The sequence below is a fragment of the Pectinophora gossypiella genome, chromosome 14 (genome assembly GCF_024362695.1).
Source record: "Pectinophora gossypiella chromosome 14, ilPecGoss1.1, whole genome shotgun sequence".
Classification (NCBI taxonomy): Eukaryota; Metazoa; Arthropoda; class Insecta; order Lepidoptera; family Gelechiidae; genus Pectinophora; species Pectinophora gossypiella.
Window position 1 is genome coordinate 3,216,662 of NC_065417.1, and position 15,003 is coordinate 3,231,664.

A 15,003-nucleotide genomic window follows, 5' to 3' on the forward strand; every position below is an offset into this window, starting at 1 on the left:
CTTACTGGTGTAAGTGAGTAATCGTTACATGAGTCATGACATTCGCCTCCTCTTTAATCTGTTCCATCCCTGTATTCTATTCTTGGTCTTCTCCTTCCTCTCTTCTATCAATCAATCGGATCAATCGAAGTAGTCTTTCTTCTTCTATCGTGTGAGTTGTGTGGTGGATTATCAACCCTAAACCCCATCAAGACTAAATAAAGACAAATCTAAAACGAATGAAAATAATTTTTCCATTTAACTTATTTATAAATTTACAATTAAGAAAACGTGATAATAAGTCCGACATTTTATAACGTTTTTCTATGACGCCACAGTGTGTTTTTTCATACAAATTCTATAGCAATTTCGTGTTTTGACGTTTGGTAAAAAGTAACTGATATGACTAGTAGTAAAGAATAAGGAATAATACTACCCTATTATCAGGTTAAAGTTATACAGCGCTATGTTTTTTTTGGAGTCAATAAGTCTTCTTCTATCGTGTGGGTTGTGAGGTGGAGTACCAACCTCACCAAGCCTGGTGTCAGGGTTACTATTGAGCTGCCAAAGGCCCCTGACATGGCTCATGTAACGATTACATACTTACAGTAGTAAGTAGTAACCTGGACTAACGGCTTAACGTGCCTTCCGAAGCACGGATCATCTTACTTTCGGTCATTCAGGTGATCAGCCTGTAATGTCCTAACCAAACTAAGGACCACAAAGGAATTGTTGTGATATCGAACCACTAGGAATCGAACGCAGGACCTCCGGATCGTGAGCCCAACGCTTAACCACTGGACCACGAAGGTCGTTAATCAATAGGTAAGTGTAAACTGTCCATGGTTAAACAGGTACCCAGACCAGGTAGCTATGATGTTAAAATTAATTTTAAAAGCAGAACATATTCCAGCACAACCCATTATGTAGCAATTCATTAGAAATCTCCATAGAGCGCCAATATTTTACCTTCGCCAGGCGTTTTTAATTAAACCTCGTGTTATGGAATTTGAATATTAATATACAATTTATTTAATGTATTATCAAACGTCCCTGTAAAATTTATAGGCTGTATTTAACTTGTAATAAAGGCTTCGTGGAATGAGAAAATTTATACGTACAACAGAATATACTGTTTACCTATTTCTTAGCGGTCACGCGTGCTTAGGGAAACGCACTAAGAGAATAGGAGACTCGACTTATAATAGGGTAGGGCTTAGGGTGTTAGTGACACCGTACTGAATACTGAGGGGGATGATTTAGCTCATGATTCTGAGTTAATAACAAGTGGAATTTTTCGTCGCAGAATTCATACTTTTTTGAAGTAAATTATGAAATTCTGATTACTAATTAAAGACAGATCTAAAACTAATATTTTCTTTTTTCTATTTAACTTATTTATGAATTTTAATTAAGAAAAATGTAATATTGAGTGCGACATTAAATCACGTTTTGCTATGACGTCACAGTGTGCTTTTTCACACAAATTCCGTTTAGTAAAAAGGACCTGATTTGATTAGTTGGAAACTACCCTATGCTATACTTTTGCGATGAAAAATTCCACTTCATATTAACTCACAAATCCATGTTCGGTGGTGTAATATTTACTTAACTTAAAAAAAAAGTAGGCGATTGGGACTGAGACCTGAAACAGGCCCTGGAATTTGAGACGACCCTCTACTACTTTATTGCACCAAAATAAAAATAAATAATCCAATAAAAAATAATAGTGACCTTCCTTTCAGGAAAATTAAGTCGTATTAAAATAGATACCTATAATTAATTATGTATATATCTAGGTCATCTATTACATTATATTTATATTGACATTTATCATATTCAAAATAATAATATTAATATAATTCTTTATTTCAGACTTCACCGGGTCCATATTTCGATGTACAAAATTTAATAAATGCTTCAGAATTAAAAAAAAAAAACTCCGCAGTACACTGTCTGACGCGAGTGGGATGGCGTCTAGAGTAGTCTATTTCAAAGCGGTAGGTATTCTGTCCTCCGCCTCTGAATAGCACTGACACTAACTGCTGCCCTTTGTCAGGTTCCAGGTTACATAGCCCCTGTGGCTTGGCCCTTCCGTCCTGCATTACCGTACCGATGGCTCCCATCTCCGTCATGTTTATGTTATGTATGCGATAATTGAAGTCAGCGCAAACGAGGACGCAGGCAAAAAGCAACTAAATTCAGTATAAAACGAGTCGGATCTATAAATCATGTATGAGGCTACATTCCTAATTAAGTAAATAAACTTTTTATACGAGATTTTATTCATTTTTCGCTCTAGATATTAATTCGGAGAACCAAGTGTAAAGGCGCAAGCAAAAGTCAGTGGTTGGCCTCGAGTTAATGTCAACTGTTCGATTAAGGTTGTAGAGATACGGTTGCCTAATTGAGGAGGCTTTTAATGTGTTGAAGGTGACGTGTGATGAGACAGATTTTTTTAATCAATGGTTTACCACTCGGTTTTCACAAACACAGCCCGACCTTTATAAACACGTTGGTCTAATAAAGAGCTCGGCGAGGTGTGGGAACTTAGCCCATCCTGTGATGGATGTAACTCTGTATACCCCTGGGATATTGGGATATAGTATAGTCTGTAACAATTAAGTATCTGGAAGTGGTTAATACCTCTTTTGAAACGGACGCAAAAAGTACATTACTGTCATACAGTTCAATAAGCGGGAGGGAATATATACAGTGTATGACAATATTGAAAATCCATTATTCCCGCTAAACACGGGAAGAAAAAGTGTAGGTAAGAATGAAAATTCTTATTTCTGTTTTGTTTTCCCCGAAGGGCAAGGCAAAGGAAACTATGTTCATATTGCCATGTCTTACGTATTGTTTTTCTTGATAATAATTAATGAAACGATGAAAGGTGACGACGATGAATGATGGAACCTAAGCCCCCACCCTCGGCGCAGACTCCTACTCCGAACTCCAGACGAATTAACTCAAAACTCCACATAAACTTTCGAGTTATGAAGTGGCTTTTTGGCACAAAGCGAAAATAGGTACACTTTGTTCATTGAATACTCCGATATAATAACATTAACGCGAATGTTTTCCGACTAACTTAATGCGATCTTTAACCACAAAACACCACTTCGTATTAATTATTTAGATTATTCAATGAAGAAAGCATCCATGTCGTTCACATTCCCGCCAAAAAGCTTAAAAATTCTTATTTACTGGTTTCTAAATTTAAATATTGTGACAAGAAGTCGAAGACACAAAGTTTTTATATCCTCCTAAAGCTGAGATTTCCAGACACAATAGCTAAATAATGAGGGTTAGATTTCAAATACGACTTTAAATAAGTTCGCTAAATGTTTCGTGACAAGATTCTTGGTCGGACAAATTGGCTACGCTTGGGGTACAGTAATTTATAATCATCATCATCATCACCAGCCCATGAACGTCCCCACTGCTGGGGCACGGGCCTTCCCTATGGATGGATAGGGAGATCGGGCCTTAAACCACCACGCGAGCCCAGTGCGGATTGGTGGTTATTAACGACTGCTAATGCAGCCGGGACCAACGACTTAACGTGTCTTCCGAAGCACGGAGGAGCTCGAGATAAAAACTTTTTTTTTTGTGGTCACCCATCCTATGACCGGCCTTTGCGAAAGTTGCTTAACTTCAACAATCGCAGACCGAGCGCGTTTACCGCTGCTCCATTATATGAATTTATCCATTTAGGATAATGAGTTATTTAATAACTCTGGTGCAAGTCCGGTACAAAAATGTACAATCTAAAAGTCACGCCTGTAATCCCTAAAGTAGAAGGCAGGTGTAACAATCGTCAATAAGATACCTACAGCCAGTCATCTTCCTAGCATTATCCCGTTTTTCACAGAGTCCGCTTACCTAATCTAAAAATTTGATAGATCCGGATTTTTACAGAAACGACTGCCTGTCTCACCTTCCAACACAGGAAAACCAGCCCAATACAGGTTAGGTCACATACCTCCGAAAATGCATTTCTCGGGAATGTGGGTTTCCTCACGATGTTTTCCTTCACCGCTGTGCACGTGATAGTCATTTATGATCCAAACATGAATTCGAAAACAAATTCGACAATCATTGGTTTAGGCCTGTGCTGGATTCGAACCTGCGACCTCAAAGTGAGAGGCAAGCGTTCTACCAACTGGGCTACCACTTACCTAAAGCCAGTTCTGATAAGTATTCTGATGGTCCATCAGTTGATAAGACATTTGAGGTCACCATTTGATTGTATTCATTAAAAAAATGTAAACAATAATATCTCATTGTTCCTTACAATAACCTGTTCTATCAGGAAGTATAATTTTTTAATTAAAAATGTCATACGAAATATGACGTTTTGACATTTCCCTATGAGCGCTGGATAACCTGAGTGATCTGATAAAACCCTTGTTTAAGCCACACTCGAGACACTTCATACAAACAACCTCGTTTTACACAGACACTACATATTGACACTATCGTACACGCGTATCTGCGTGTGTGACGTCTGACACCATACGATTCAAGGTGTGATGCTCTGTCGCGGGGCCACCACCTCCAATTCTGAGTGGCTCCGCTGGGGAGTATGCTCTCCAGCGAAGCCACTTTAAATAGTTGTTTTCTTTCTAATTATAGCACGTACGTATAAAATCTTTTCACGTACACTATGTACGTAGTACGTACATCAATCTATACTTCAATTTACAGAAAGAAAACATCTTGAAGTATGCAAACTGAGTGGCTCCAGCGAAGCCACTTTAATTTGTTGTTTTCTTTCTAATTATAGCACGTACACATAAAATCTTTTCACGTACACTATGTACATGGTACGTACAGTAATCTATATCGATTTCAACTGAATTGGAGGTGGTGGCCCCGCGACAGAGCATCACACGATTCAAGTCTAAAGTATGTTGGGGGGGGGGGGGGGGTGAGGTAAACCTAGCTTAGCCACTGGTGGGGAGCGGAGAATTGCCGTTCTATACGTAGTATTAATCCTTATTCTATGTTAAAGCTTAAAGCGTGCGCGCTGTCAGAATAATATAATTATATATGACGGGATCCGTGGTCCTGGTCCCGGGTTCGAATCCCAGTGAGGATACACATATCACAAAATTCACTTTACCGCTGGACCACAGAGGCCTTTATACCATCGCTCTACAATCTGTAGAACTGTGTCAAGAAAAAAGAGGAAGATTTCATTTTATTTTGGTACAATAAAGTTTCTTTTTTCAGCTGTTTAATTTTTTAACAAGGAGAATCGTCACTCAGACAGCACAATAAAACAGTATTTATTTGAATTTGAAAGTTAATTCGACAAGGAAAATCTGTTAAGTCCTATTTAACAAGTCTTAAGCAATGAACTGAATTATTTAGCCGTGCTAATTACACTTTCTACTGGTAAATACTAATTTAGAAAGCTGATAGACCCTGTTTAGGAAACGTAGGTAACTGACAGTACCTAACACCTATACGGGTGGGCAGAGGTGTAATTGTCGAAAGACGATTTGCAATAGCTTTCAGTACCAAGTTGTAAGATAGATATGACGAACACACGCAACCTGGGCACTTGCATCCTGTCTTAAATTTTGTATCAGGTGAGAGCTCTCAGCGCTCCTCATATCTCCGGCCAAGTAGTCATTGCCATCAATGAATCACGTCTTGGTCAAACGAGGTGATCAGGTGAAAAGGGCACATCGAAGCAATACATCTGATCACTAATTTTGGAGCCACGCTGTAGTAGCATCCTCCATGCTACTTTTTAGGGAAAAGTAGACCAGTGGTTTCTATCTTGTCTTCAACTACCTACTCTGTCTGACGCGAGTGGGAGTGCGCCCAGAGCAGTCTATTTAAAAAAAAAACCATCTAAAAAGCAATTTTGCTATTTGACATTATGTTTCCATTGCGCATTTACTTTTATACGCGCAAATGTCAAATTGTAATATTGCTTTTTTAGATGAATTGCTTCGATGTGGCCTTATAAATATCCCTGATCAGCTCATGTTAGAATGAACACAACACAACCCCTCTATCGGTTCTTATGAGGTGTGCCCTGCCGTCGCGGCACAGCAATCACGCCGCGCAGCGCGATTTGTATAGGTCTTTGACCAATAGACGCGAATGTCGTATCGTACGACACAGGAAGACGAACAGTCTGCCCAGAAAAAGTATAGTATCAGTTTTACATAGTAATATTTTGGTCAACAGTCTTCTTCTTCTAGCCTTCTCTCGTGTGGGCTGTGAGGTGGATTACCAACCCCTTCAACACCAGGGTTACTATTGAACCGTCAAAGGCCACTGACATGAGATGTAACGACTGCTAACTTACGGCTTAATGTGCCTTCAGAAGTACGGATAGTACAAGAATTTCTATACTTATGACTTACTCATGATGATAATTAAAGCACATAATAACGGGTTCTTACCGCGTTTAAATGGGGATATGAGACTCCCGATATTTCGACACTGTTGCAAGTGCCATGACAGAGGGTAGACAGATATGTCTGCACGTAGAAAATTATAGATCTACCTACTCCACTCCAATCTCATCAGTCATCCCTTGATCATGGCACTTGCAACAGTGTTGAAATATCGGGAGTCTCATATCCCCATTTAAACGCGGCAAGAACCCGTTATTATGTGATTTAATTATGATAATAACCGCGTAAACTTAAAACAATGTACTCATGATGATGTTTAGAGGTTTAAATCAAGTTATAATGACAACTATCTTATTGATTTCAATCTCAAGACATTCCGATTGCCAAAACGCAACATTTAAAGACGATCCGTTTTTTCGACGCATTGAACCGGTTGTCGGGTCTCAGCGAAAGTATTACACAACGCGATGAGCTCATATGGCCATAAGCTGTTGATTATAAAACATGCTGCCTTTTTTATTAGCACAGACTACTCGTTAAGGTGTTGTGTCATCGAAGAAGTTGTATGGAACTGTGTTGGTGGATGAAAGCTTTTTACAAATAATAACGTAACATAGCATCGAAATGAAATATATATCGTCTTATTATCATGACGTCTGTATACCCGACGGGATAGGCAGGTGTAAAGTATTGCTCACGACTGAGCAATATACTGTACCCACTTTAGGACCCTGTCGCACTAGCATATTTGACGTTTAATGAGACTTACAGTTCAATTTGTCAAATAAGTTAATGTGACATGGTACCAAAGTGTATACATATTAATGCTCGTGGCCGTACACCTACTCCTAAGCAATAGGGGGCGAGGCAAAATCCTGGAAACCACGCGATACCAATTGTCTATGACCGAAATATGAATTCAAACTAAAAAGTCGGTTTCAGTTTTGCTGTACAAAATTGTCAGAATCTGAATCAGACTGATTCACACTGGTTTAAATCAGATCTCGAAATTTGCGAGATCTCGCGGTGTTGCTATTCATAAACTAGCGAGATCTTGCGTCAGCCCCAATCTCGCGAGATCCCTTAGGTCTGATCCTTTTAGCATTACGTCGCCTAGTAGGTACTTGAAATATTTTAAGAAGTTTAAAACTAGTAAGAGACAATAGCATAAATTTCCACATAAAAACAGTAAGGGATATGGGTGTTACGTGGTTTTATTAGGTTTCGATTTTGTTTCTAATATAGCATCATCATCCCTGTATCCATCTGTGTGTGTGTGTGTGTGTGTGATTTTGTTTTTATGACAAAATAATTGCTTAAGATTTATTAAAAACACATTTCTGCTTGCCCTGTGTACCCAAAGCTTACTATGTTCTGCTTTTGACAGCTAACATGTAGGTAGGTATGTTATCCCGTTTCACGGTCCTCTTGCTTACACTTTAAGAAAAAACATTTTTGTCACGTACTTTTCGCGATATAGCTGTTTTGATGAATATCTATCTACCTATTAAAAGTATTTTTTTGTAAGTACGTAGACACCTATTATTCCAAAGAAAACCATACGAAAGTTCGTAACAATGAAATCAGACAGCATTAAACTAGAAATCCAATTCTCTGGGAGGTGTAAACCCAACGGAACTCAAACAATTTCATATCCCACAAAGGCGTTAAAAGTTTACAGATAATTTAACAAAATGACTACGATGGTTACCGTTGCCCGTTGCTCGTTCCGGGTCGGTGGTCGGAAACGGTCACCACTGCTGTCACCTGCTAGGTGGTAGATGGTAGGAATGGTAGGTCGGATTATTATAAAGATAAAGAATAAATGATAATTATAAAGAATCTTATGGTTTTGAAGTAATTGTACTTATCCGAACATTTTGAAGATATTGATGAGTTTGCTGCTTTGGATGAATTTAAAATGATTGTAAGGAAAGCAAAATAATGATTTACGTTCCTTTAGTGTCAAATATTCATAAATAAGTACGTAATGTATTTGAAATAGGTGAGCAGAGCTTTAAGTTTTCAGACAACATAACACTCAAGTGATACATCTATCGCAAGATGAACTTACGTGGGTACCCACGCTTTTAGTATTAATAACTTATAAATAAGACGAACTAGGCATTTTTAATTAGCAGACATTTGTAAAATATGACTTTTAATGTGTTGTGTATAAGTTTTGACAGATCAGGTACTTGTTTTTGACATGTTTATCTGAGTACTGTATTTGATGGCAGGTTCTCCAATTGTTATTGGTTGTCTTGTAAAATACCTCCAATGAAATACAACGTTACAAGTAGTGTGAATAGTGTAAGATGAAAGAAAATGCATTATCAGAAAGCTATCGATCGATACGTAATTAATGATCTTGCTTATTCACAACGTACCCATTCAAAACATTGCAACAAATAAGGAACTCATGAGGAAAATCATCAAATTAATGATAGCGAGAATTGAATGAATAGCATCTGTACAGCAATAAACATAGATAGCAAACAACAAACAACGTTTTTGGAGTTAGGTACCTATGTGGCCTAACATGTGATTGGGCAGATTTGCTCTTCGGGTTGGAAGGTTAGACAGATAGGTAGTCACTTCTGCAAAATCGGACCTGTCAAACCTTCAAGTTAGGTAAGAGGGCCCTGAAAACGCTAACGCTAAAAAGACGATAATGATAAGAGGCTTGAAACAAAACAATGAAGATAGAAATCTCCAAAATCAAGAAATTAGCATGAACACTGAAAAACATTGGAGCCATGGCCTGAATGATTTAATTACCGAACACAGTTTAACATCAAACGTATTTGAAAGTGATTTAGCTGAAGCCGTAACTATAACCCCTACATTAACAATAGACAATTTACTGCCCATAAAATTTGAACGTGTTTTGCATACAGATCTTGCATATTCAAACAATAACCCGAACAATAGGCTGTGTAACATAAAAGACGAAACCAGTATCAAAGTTGCAAAACCACCGAAAAATGTAACAATGTTTGTATCCGTGTAATAATGAGCTTTATAACGACGCTTTGGCAATAAACTTTGGAATTGCCAACGAGTATGGTGGACGTCAAAACATACACAGCACACATGATTCAGGAGCGTAGGTATTCGTAAATCAATCGAATCTTACCTTGATAATCCGTAATATTTTGACAGCTGCTGCAAGTCAACAAAGCAAACAATAGCGCGCACTTATCTATTCGCAATTGCTATTTTGTAGAAAAAATAAATATCAATCCTTAAAACAACGTCACTGAACTGTCACTGGTATTTGAAAAGCAACTGACGGAATTTCAATTTAGGATTTGTTATCTAGACCACTTCAACACCACTGTTTCGTTCGATTTTTAAACTCGAGTGTATGGGACATCGGCGCGTGCGCTCGCGTTCGGAATCGCGCGCAACACTGGCTGGTTGTCGGCCATTTTCTATGCGCGTGGTGGGAGGAACGGAGAATCGAATAGGAAATAAAATAGGCTCGTGGCTCGTTTGGCGTGCGCTACTCGTTGCGCCCGCGCGCCGCGAAAATAATGCGGATGAGGGTTAAGGGAATCGGTCAAACGGTTTGATCAGTGAACTTAGCGGTTGGTTGTTGATGATGTGTTTTGCCATTATTAGACTATTATTATATTTAGTATATTGGTAGGGATTTTCTTACTTTTGATAGTTAAAAAATAGGCTAGTAGGTAGTGTTACATAGTACAGAATCGATCGACCGAATCGACTGTTAACATCACTATGATAATGAATGACACAACAATGGATTCAGCATCCTTAAGAAACTTTTTAAAAATAAATTGAAAAAAAGGAATATTACCCAAAAGGAAAAGAGTGAGCAGATCTACAAGGGAAAGAGGTATTTAAAATAAAAAAATAAATAAAAATAAAATATTTTTATTACTATTTTTTTTTTAATGGGTCAAAGATAAATTATAAAATGCATATCAAATGGCAATATACCTACTTAATAATGAATTACAATGTTACATTACATAAGCATAAGTCAAACGCATACATGGACGAAATAACCGGTACGATTCGCAACAAGTAAGGCGCATCATAGTACTTCGATTCGATCCTGACATACTTGATAGTTCTCTTGCTTCCTCCACTTCTTTTCCAAAGACATCCCCAATTTGGTCTGCGTCCTTCTAGGTCTTCCTGTGCTCACGTCGGTCTAACAGTTCATTTTGAGATGGATGTCCTCCAATTAAAAGTAAAGGAGAATGGGCGAAACTGGTCCAAGAACCTCCACTGATGAGACTTATATGTAATGAAAGCTTATACTTTCCCTATGATTCTGGCAAAGTTCTATCAGATTCTGTCACGGGATTCTTTTTCTACGGCCGTGTTTGTCCTGTCTATGTAGATTTAGTTACTGAGCAACAAATCTTGAGTCGATTTTAGTCCCCCACTGTATTTTATCACATTTTTAGCCAGGACAAACATGGCTGTAGAAATCTTTTTCTACAGACTTTTTTTCTGCTGGGACAGAATCTGATAGAACTTTGCCAGCATCATAGGGAAAGTATAAGCTTTCATTACATATAAGTCTCATCAGTGGAGGTTCTTGGACCAAGTTTCATACAAATGTGCCCATTGTCATTTGTAAGTTACTTTGCAAGATGCAAATTTGCAATTGGACAACTAAGTATATGGTGTGAAATAAATACTTTAACTTGGACTGCCTTATTATAGATGAACTTAACATAAGCTGACGATTCCGCCTATACATAACGCCTGCGAAAAAAGACAACAATACTGGCGCCTGATATGAAAATAAAGCAATAAAATTTCGTGCGTTATTGATAAAAAATATTAAGCAGGCAATATGTAAAGAAATAACAGCCTCTGTGGTCTAGTGGTTAGAGCATTAGGCTCACGATCTGGAGGTCCGGGTTCAATTCCCGATGGGGACATTTTCGAAATCACTTTGTGAGACTGTCCTTTGTTTGGTAAGGACTTTTCAGGCTTGAATCACCTGATTGTCCGAAAAATTAAGATGATTCCGTACTTCGGAGGGCACGTTAAGCCGTTGGTCCCGGGTATTAGCCGTAAAAACACCTCCACCAACCCGCATTGGAGCAGCGTGGTGGAGTATGCTCCATACCCCCTCCGGTTGATTGAGGGGAGGCCTGTGCCCAGCAGTGGGACGTATATAGGCTGTTTATGTTTTGTAAGTAAAGAAATAAAGTTGTGCATTTTGTTCCTCTTCTCGTTATTATATTGTATGTTGCGTATCTAGCGTTTTAGGCTCACGATCCTGAACCCTGGTTCGACTCCAGGTGGGGACATGTCACAAAAAGTACTTCGTGATCGCTAGTTTAGTGAAGACATTGCAGAGTTACTGGGGATCACAAAGTGATTTCAACCGATATATCTATTTCGCGTTGGGGTAGGCAGAGGTCACGGAATTTCACTTACTGCAAACCTGACTGTTAAAATATTTGAAATTCCCGCCTTATTTCAGTTTAAAGATATTTTATTTCTTAATAACGACAGTTACAATGTCTTTTACTTAAGAAACAAGCGGTAGGTAAATTAGATTTTTTAGTTCGCTTACACTATGAGTATGTAGGTATGCATTTGCGTTTGATAGGTAAGTACAATTTTTAGAAACATCTGTTACCACAGTAAATATCAACAAAAACAAAAACACATTAAACTCACTTTTCCAGAATATAACTAGCTAATTTCGCCTTAAATGACCCAAAGACTTATTTTCAACTCACACTTGACCGTTTTTTGTTTTCTCTCTCTATTAAAAACTACATAATCTGTGACAGTTAAGCGAGTGTATAAAAATAAATAAAATACTTTATTTCATTAAATATCAGTTGTTTATTAATTAATTCATTAGGTTATGGGTCCAGCACACTTCCACTGCGCACACACCACACACATCCCCTTCCCACACACACACACACACACACACACATTCCCTTCTTCCAGTCTCATCAAAGTCTTCATGCAGCTCGCTGGTTTAGTACTCTTGACCTGGCCTTTCTTTAAAACATCCTGGACTTGCGGTATGTATGCGTAAGCCTTCCTCTTCCAACTCTACCACTTATACCCACTATTATAATATTTATATAAAAAAACAGCCTCCGTGGTGTAGTGGTTAGCACATTTGGCTCACGATCTGAAGGTTTGGGTTCGATTTCCGATGGGGACATTGTTGAAATCACTTTGTGAGACTGTCTTTTGTTGGTAAGGATATTGTAGGGTAGAATCACCAGTTTGATAAATAACACGATTTCGTGCTTCGGAAGGCACGTTAAGCCGTTGGTCCCAGGCTACTAGCCAAAACGCCTCCACCAACCCGCACTAGAGCAGCGTGGTGGAGTATCCCAGCAGTGGGACATTTAAGTTTGTTATGTAAGTACGTTATTTTATTATAGGTTTGCATCCGAAGGCATAACTACTTGGCCGGGCAAATAGGGAGCATTGAGAGCCTGACCCAGTAAGAGAGGAATACAATACAATACACTTACTAGTTGTAAAGATTTAAGAATACATTTTCCGATTTTTTTTTGTTTTACTTAAAATTAGTTATAAATATCTAAGCAGGGACAGACAGACGGAAAATCTTTGTATAACCCACATACGTCTATTTTAGACAAAGTATTTTAGGTGTGCGAAAAAAAAATTAAGAATTTAGAACGATGCGGGTTTTAGGCACTATTTATGTTGATAATAGGATAATATTTGGACTAACATTACGATGTATCGAGGGTTGTAAAATAACGTAGGTACTGAGATTTTCTTCAAAATCTTAGCTTGGCCATAGAATAAGGAGTAATACTACGTATAGAACGGCAACTCTCCGCTCCCCACCAGCGTCTGAGCTAGGTTTACCTCACCGCCGCTCGAACACAGTTTAGACTAGAATCGTATGGCGTCAGACGTCACACACACATATGCGCGTGTACGATAACGTCAATATGTGGTGTCTGTATTTTTCAAATGACATTTAATATTTTATTTTATTTTTGTAGCTATTTTAAAGTGTTTTCTTTTATTATTTTTATGTGACATGTACATACCTGTTGGATGATTTTCTCAATGACTGTTATGAGATATATTTGCATGCTAGTGCTGGTTGAGAAACCTTAGGTACCTATATAAACTCACGCCTTTTCCATACTCCATAGTGTCTTCTTACCCCAGTGGGCATAAACAGAGACTATGGAGTATGGAAAAGGCGTAAGTTTATATGCGTATGTATATATATAATGTGTACTAAGTAGATATGTTCGTAAAATAAAAAGTGTTTTAAAATTAAATAAAATTTTACACAGCCCTGTAGAACAGCAATGACGAACTGAACATTTTTTGAAGCGACGATAACTAAATTAAAAAAAAAAAAAAAATAACGTAGCGCATTTGGCCCGTGTGCCTTGTGGCTAAAAGTTGACTACTCCTTCTTGCGTAATTCTAGTTAGGTGCTTTTAAAATGTTAAATGACATTTGTCTTTACGTGTTTTTATTTCTAAGACTTTTGATTAGTTATGGTGCTGAAGGACCTTTGGATTTACCCGATTGTAAGCTTAGACCACTTGATTAATTTTATGCAAAAAAGACGTAGTATATACAGGCTGTTAGTGACATCGTAACGAATACTGAGAGGCACGATTCAGACCATAATTCTGAGTTCATATCAAGTGTAATTCTTCGTTGCAAAATTGGTTTCTTTTTTAATTATTTTCAATTGTATACGATTGCGATGGAAATTCCACTTTATATACAACTCAAAAAAATGAGCTGAATCATCTCCATCAGTGAGTATTAGTTACCATGTCACTTACATCCCATACAAGTACGTACAAGTAGCTATACAAGTACGTACCTTTGGGTGTTAGTGACACCGTAACGAATACTGAGGGGGATGATTTAAAGCCTCTGAGTTGATACATAACGTAAACAGCCTATATCTGTCCTACTGATGGGCACAGGCCTCCCCTCACAACGGGAAAGCAGGGTATGGAGCAAACTCCACCACGCTGCTCCACTGCGGGTTGGTGCAGTTTTTACGGCCAATAGCCGATTCTGAGTTGACATCAAATGGAATTTCCTGTCAGAAAATGTGTGAAAATATGGTGTTTTTTTTTAATTATTTTCAGTTTTATACTTTTGTAAGGGAAAATTCACTTGATATCAACTCAGAATCATGAGCTGGATCATTCCTCATAGTTTTCGTTACGAAGTCACTAACACCCTGTATTTATTCTAGCGCGTGTAGACCCCTACACGTGTTGCGTTATAAGTAGATAAACTGTTTTTTTTAAAGTGTCTTGTTGCCGGTTTTGGCTCTGTGGGCATTAACTTAATATATTGGCCGGAAAGTAAAATAAATACTGCGTGATCTGATTCGACCTGGGTCTAAAAAGTCTACATTGGACATTTTCATCTCATTCATCTCCCTAGCATTATCCCGTTTTTCACAGGGTCCGCTTACCTAACCTGAAGATTTGACGGGACCGGTTTTTTACAGAAGCGACTGCTCTGACCTTCCAACCGGACGCAAACGGAAAACCAGCCCAATACAGGTTAAGTCACATACCTCCGAAAATGTATACACGTGATATTTTCATCTAATAAAAACAAAGGTGAATGGGCATGACAAAAA

General features: G+C 38.1%; 1 protein-coding gene across 4 annotated transcripts in view; it reads right to left on the reverse strand.

Moving 5' to 3' along the window:
• LOC126372532 (uncharacterized) overlaps window positions 1-9,822 on the reverse strand; it is a 163,241-nt gene extending 153,419 nt beyond the window's left edge. For all 4 annotated transcript variants that reach the window (XM_050018350.1, XM_050018347.1, XM_050018348.1 and 1 more), the window contains exon 1: window positions 9,505-9,822. The gene's annotated coding sequence lies outside the window, so the exon portion shown is untranslated. The remainder of the gene's footprint in view (window positions 1-9,504) is intronic.
• Window positions 9,823-15,003: the final 5,181 nt, after the last annotated feature.